Below are 7,330 nucleotides of genomic sequence, written 5' to 3' on the forward strand. Positions count from 1 at the left end.
TATTCCCTGCTCAGGGACTTGTGCAGTCAGTGTCCACCTTGACATAAAACATTCTTTCTCAAGACAGGGATACCTTTGACTCATTCCATTCAGTTGCATCTCCCCTTAGATGTTAGGTCCTCCATAAAGCCTTGCATAGTCCTGTGCAGTCAGTGTCCATCTTGACATAAAACATTCTTTCTCAAGACAGGGATACCTTTGACTCATTCTCTCAGTTGCATCTCCCCTTAGATGTTAGGTCCTCCATAAAGCCTTGCATAGTCTACCTTATATGGGAATTCTTGGCTCATCTACTCCATTCATTCCCTGCCATGAACCTTATTTAATTTCTTGCTTTTTCCCCCCTTGAATCAGAGTTTCACTATGTAGAGCAGCCTCACCTCAAATTCCTGGTCCTCTTACCTCAGACTCTTAGGTACTGGGATTACAGGCATATGTCACCACCGCCAGCTTATTTAATTTCTGTTTTAATAGTCATCTCAATATAATTTTTTCTTTTCCTGTTTGTTCATTTACTTAGACAATGTCCATTTTCCTTAGTTGAGCATGAAGAATACTCCAAGAATACTAGTAGACTCCCACCACACAGCTTTCTACTCAGTCTAGCTTACTAAAAGGGTCTCATTTTTTACAATTACTTCATCCTCCCTCAAACTGCATTGTGCTTCCAAAGCTGCATTCCAGGTCTTCAAGATAGTCTGATTTGTCCCACGGCCCTCTATGCTTTGGGTCTTAAATGCTTCCCCACAAAGAATGTGTGCTGATGGCTTAGTCACCCACCTATAGCACTTTTGGACAATGGAGCCTTTGGGAGGTAGGTCTAGGAGGAAGGAGTTGTGTCATTAGGGGCATGCCCTTGAAGGGGACTTGGGGACATTGGTCATTTTCTTTCTCTTTGCTTCCAGGTTGCTGTGAGGTGAGCATCTTTACTCTACCACATGATCCCCACCATGACATGCTGCCTCACCAGAGGCTCAAAACCATGGGGACAAAGGACCATAGATGAAATCACTGGAGCTAGGAGCCAAAATAAAGACGTCCTTCCCCTTAAGTGCTTTATCTCTGCATTTTATCATACAAAATAAAAGCTGACTATCATGTAGCCACTGCATAGCCTTGCCAGTATCTGACTCTAGATCTGATGTGATTCCATATTTCTCAATAACACAGGAGTGAATGTCCATTGGAAGAGTCTGAGAAAGGAATTCTCAACTCCAAAAGTCATCTAACAATAAGTAAGTTATCGTCTACCTCTGGGTATAATTCTGTTTTGTAATGCTACAAACTACAGCCACGATCTTGCTGTCAGCCAAAGAACGAACCAATATGAGTGATGACCCAGGAGCTGGAAGAAATTAAAAACTCAGATCTAGGAAACCCTGAAATCAGCCCTAGTGCCGAGTTCAAAGGTCAAGTCCCCCTTCTCTATCAGATATAAAATTTTCAATTACTTAGAGTTGTCTAATTGGTCCAATCTAGGAATAGAGGCTATAATTCTGCTTTCCATTGTGTTTCCTGAGACCAGGGCAGTGTCTAATTTAGGAATAGAGGTTTAGGGATTATTGGCATGATTTATAAATTTCCCTATCATCTCAAGTGATAGAGCTAGACTCTTACACAGACATGACTGTCAGTGGCAGCCAATGAACTAAATGGCAAAAGGAGAAGTTCTTAATAAATGCCATTGGACTGATACTCACCAGGGAAAAGGCTTAAATCCCAACTCCTACCCACTGGATAAGTGCAAATTGACTTGAGATTGAAAACACATATAAGCCCTTAAATATAAATATAAGAGAATAATAAAGATTTTAGGTGAAAACAAACAAGAATATAAGCATAAAAGAATATTTTAATGGGCACACAGTCAGACAAAAATTTCATTAATAGGTCTTAGAAACAATACCAGAAGAGAGAAAAATAGTATTAGACTAGATTTTATAAAACCTAAAATGTCAGTTTGTGAAAATATGCCAAGATGAAAATGAATGGTTAAGCTACAGCCTTGGAAGAAATCATTGTAGTATAAATTCTGTCAAATTATTTCAGAATATAGAAAAACATAAAATTCAAAAATAAACAGCCCAAGGAAACTGGGAGGAAAGCATGAACAGATCCTTCCAGAAAGAAAACACAGGAATAACGGTGTGATAACACCTCACATTTACCAAAATTTAAAAGGATGGCAGTAAGCTGGGCATGGTTGTGCACACCTTTAATCCCAGAACTCGGGAGGCAGAGGCAGGCGGATCTCTGTGAGTTCAAGGCCAGCCTGGTCTACAAAGTGAGTTCCAGGACAGCTGGGGCTACAGGGAAACCCTGTCTCAAAAAGACCAAAAAAAAAAAAAAAAAGGGTGGCAGTAAAAACATCAGTAAATATGTGGACAAGGGAAGACTCTCATATTTTGTTAGTGAGCTAGAAGATGATAAAACTACTTTAAAAAACTATTTGACAGGGTCTAAAAACTGAAAGATACAGTTACCTTATGAAACAGTAATTCTAGCTTTTGACAGTTACCCATGAGAAATGAGTAACAAACATTTGTTCAGTGATAACAACCTTAATTATAAAAAGCAGCGCCCATCCCAAACGTTCTTCACCAGTTAAAGAAAAATCTAGTATGCTTATAAAGTAGCATACTACTCCACATACAAATGAACAAGTAGCTGATAAATACCACGATGTAGAGTAACTTCAAAACTAGCTTCTCAGAATATCAAGGTTTCCATCCAAACAGCTCCATTTGCAGGAAGCATGAGAACACGTAGAACAAATGCATAGGGATAGAAATTTAAAAAAAGAAAAAAACAAGTTTTCTCAGTGGTAGTGTGGGATTGGGAAGAGGCTTGGAGAACATTTCTGGAGTGGTAAAATTACTTTATACTTTATTCTGGGTACATATAATTATCATATCTTATTGCTGTAGCATTTAATACTTGTGTAGTATATGTATACATAAAGATTTTAGGTGAAATATATATATATATATGATTGATAGATTTAAAAAAATGTGACTGCAACCCAAAGCTAACCTTCATGGAAGAGGAGAGCCAAATAAAACACAGTCCTTGTGAAAGGGGACATGAACTAGTACTTATGAGAATCGGACGTATTGACTATGGCCTATAATTAATAGTGCTCTCAAAATAAACTGCCTTCTGTTACGGACTGAAGAGCATTTCTCTGTGACATTCTTATACACATGATGACTTCAGGTTGAAGTCCTGATAGTTATGCTAAAAGAAAAGGCAAAGGGCACATTAGGAATGATCAGTAGACCTCTAGGAAGTGGCAGGTGAGAAACAATTTTCCAAATTGTAGTCCGCATAAAACTAACGTTCCTCTAGAAGCTGACCCACCACAAGCAAAAACAGAATGAATGACCTTACCAAATGAATGGGAGAAATGCTGTGGGCTGTATCCTTTCTTCGGCCTCACAGAAGCTGCATTATTCTAAAAATCTGAAAATATTGTAATGTGAGAGAGACATGGTTGATTCATTTAACTCATTTTTTTCCAAATGTATCTTGTTATAATTTTCAATATGCTGCAGATTATTATTACCATTATTTAATTCATATCTCTTTATTTTGTTTCCCCAAGATTTTATCAAAATAAAAGGCAATACATACAAGACTCAACTGCTCATAGGTCTATTAGATAATCTGTGTTGATAAATTTCTCATTTTATAATAGAACTCAAAAATATAATGTATTATTTTCACAACTCTCTGCTTTATAAACATCTATGCCCCAAGGATATCTCTGGTAGAAGCGACAACTTGTAAGTTTTGCCTTCTTGAGGTTGCTTCCTAATGATTCTATTTTGTCCCCCTCTACCTCTGTAACTGATTCTTTTTTGGATGTGTATGAGTATATTACCTGCATGTGTGTAAGTTCACCCATGTTGTGCAATGCCTGCAGAGGTCAGAAGAGGACATCAGATTCCCCTGGAACTGGAGTTAGGGATGGTTGTCAGCTACTTTAACCCCTGAGCCATCTCTCCAGCCACTGTAACTGATTCTTTAGACTGTTGTCTATTGCATGTTTTCAGTATTTGTTTTCTCAAATCCATAAAATGGGCACAGTAGGATATTGAATAGGCTGGATCTTAAATATATTAACACTTTGTGAAATATCTGAGCCATTTAAGAATTTTTTATTATATTGTTCATTCACTATTTGTGACTTAACCTTAGTTGGACACCTGCTAAGCAGTAGTATTTAAGGTGAGACACTTCTATGTGGGGTCTCTCCCTCTCCTCGTGGGTCGTTGGCCACCATTCCATGAGGACAAAGGGAGCAAAAGAGACAAACGGGGTCAGGATGGCCAGTGAGCGCTGACGGAAGAAAGCCCTTCCGGGGAGGCATATTCAGTGATACAAACAGCTCCAGACTCAGTGAAACAGCTCCAGATTCAGCGAAACAGCTCCATTTATTCATTGGGTTTAGGGAAAATATAGTGTGGAGACAGTAGCCAATGCCTCAGCTGATAGGTGCTCATAGTATGCTTTATTTACATGTGGCAGTGGGCTCCTATCATCTGACTACCTACCAGGCAATGCCTGATTATCATATAGAAAAAACCTGGGGGTAGTTTTTACTGCAGGTAACTATGCCAAAGGTCACGTTCCAAATAAGGTCAGGCATCCCTGCTTGGTGGCACTTTCCAGGTAAGTCAGGCAGACAGCAGGAGGCCCCATGCTGAGAAGGGGAGTCCTTCCATATAGCCCCTTAGAGCTATCCGGACATGGAGGACTACAACCCTAGCAGCAGGGTCCCCCAACACTTCTAAACATAGTCTTTCCTCTTTTTTTTTTTTTTTTCTTTTTCTTTTTCTTTTCTTATTTGGGATTTTTAAAACAGGGTTTCACTATGTAGCACTGGTTGACCTGGAATGTGTTATGTAGACCAGGCTGGCCTTGAACATATAGATATCTGCCTGCCTTTGACTCCCAAATGCAGTCACCACCATGCCTGGCCATAGACCTTCCTTTTTATGATCTGTTTTGTTGAGGGTTTTTGTTGTTGTTATTGTTGCTGTTGTTCTGAGTGTTGTGCTTATTCCATTGTTGTTCTATTGATTTTTAAAGGCATTTTTATTGATTCCAGAATTACAAACAATGTATTTTGATCACATGCAGACCCCTCCTTCCTCTGCACCCCCTTCTATAATACACCCTCCTCAACTTTTTGTTCTCCATTTTTATATGTTCTTTATATTTTGTTTTTTTGTTTGCTTGTTTTTTCAAAGGTCTATCAAATTCAATATTAATATGATCCTATTTGTGCCTCCCAAGTGCTCCTGGATTCCTTGGAGTCTGGCCAACTTTCCAATCCTGTATTGATTTTTTGAGATAAGATCTCACATACAACAGTCTGACCTGGAACTCATTCCATAGATGAGGATGACTTTGAGCTCCTATCTGCCTACCTTAATCGTGAGAGTACTGAGATTATAAATGTGTACCATCACACCCACCTCATTTTATATTCTCAAGAGCTCCTTTAGAAGTTTCAGAAGAATACAAAGAGATTAACATTGGCCTATATCTATCTACCATCCTTCTATCCATTCATCTTTTCTTTCCTAAAACTCTAGCTCCAAGGTCTCTAACACCCTCCTCTGGCCTCCACGTGAACCTGCAGTCATGTGTACATAACCCCTCCATAAACATAATTGTAAAAATTAATGTTTTAAATTATCTTTGGAATATGGTAAGTTTGAGATGCCTTTTAGGTACTCAGTGGAGGAGTAGGATAGACAGAACAAAATCCCACTGATAGAAACATAAACTTGAGATGCATTGCCATATATGCGTTATTTAAATCCATGGAGACAGAGAATAAGAGACAGGAAAGAAAATATCTCAACACAAGCCTTGGGTTGTCATGGCATACAGAAAATAGAAATAAATTGTATCATAGAAAATTTACTTAAAATAGAGAGCAATATACCCAGTTGCTTTTACTTCTCCTTCACATCTCCTATTCACCTGTCAAGGACTTTCTTCTCCCCCTGTAGATAAGAGTTATGCAATTTAGGAGCCTTTTAGATAGGCTCACTGAAGGGGTACCACAGTTGCCTCACCCTGCATCCCTGTTCAGCGTGGAAGAAGCTATAGCGGTCTGCTTCCCTATTCCGTATCTGCAAGTTGGGTACCTCTTCAGAGAATGGTGTGATAAGAATAGGAAGTAGGAATTGGCTAGGCAGTTAGGGAAAAAAGACCCCAAAGACATGTAGCCAGTTCCTTGGCTAAAAGTCAAAATGTCCTTGGGCCCGTTAGTAGCAACATATCAAAGGCCAAAAACATTGAAAGTATTTGGGAACTTGTATCTAATCCTTAAAAGATTTTAGGGTTACCTCTTCAGAGGGGAGAATGTTAGTAGCAAAAAAGCCCCATAAAAAAAAGAAGGAAGAATACATGAAGTTATCAGGAAAAAGTGGTGGGGAGATATGGGAGGAGTTGGACGGGAGGGAGTGGGCATGGATTTGATCAAAACATCTTATATGCTTATATGCCTGTATGAAATTCTCAATAAATTATTTTAAATATATTTCAAGATACATGTATTTCAAGAAAACATTTCTCAAAAATGGGGGAGAGGGGGCTGGAGAGATGGCTCAGTGGTTAAGAACACTGACTGCTCTTGCAGAGGACCCAGGTTCAATTCCCAGAATCCATCATGGTGACTAAAACTGTCCAGTTCCACAGGAATCCAATGCTCTCTTCTGATCTCCGTGGGCATTTCAAGACATGGGTGCAGTTACCTACATACAAGCAATACACTCAATAAATAAATAAAATATTTTTTAAAAAATGAAGGAGAGCTCCTAGCCTGCACTACTATCCTCAGGCCTTTTGAGGTAAGTCTATAGCGCAGCTCTCCGCGCCGGGACTCCCTAAGCCTCATTCACCCTTCCACCACCCCCCCTCGCCGTTCTATACTCCTAGTTTGGGCCCTGCGCCATTCCTAGTCTTGGGGCCCCAGACACCTGGGGAACCAATACTGTTTCCTGATCCTTCTCACCCAGAGCAACTCAGTCCCTTTCTTGGGCTCCAGGAGCACCGCTTCTGGTCCTGGCCCCGCCCTCACCTCTCTCTGCTTCCCTGGGCCTGCACCACCGGCTAACTCTCCTAGCCTGCACTACTATCCTCAGGCCTCTTGGGGTAAGTCTATAGCACAGCTCTCCGCGCCGGGACTCCCTAAGCCACATTGACCCTTCCATCGCCCCCCCTCTTCTATACTCCTAGTTTGGGCCCTGCGCCATTCCTAGTCTTGGGGCCCCAGACACCTGGGGAACCAATACTGCTTCCTGACCCTTCT

This window comes from Nannospalax galili, unplaced genomic scaffold (assembly GCF_000622305.1).
Source record: "Nannospalax galili isolate Female #2095 unplaced genomic scaffold, S.galili_v1.0 scaffold383, whole genome shotgun sequence".
In the NCBI taxonomy this organism is placed as follows: domain Eukaryota; kingdom Metazoa; phylum Chordata; class Mammalia; order Rodentia; family Spalacidae; genus Nannospalax; species Nannospalax galili.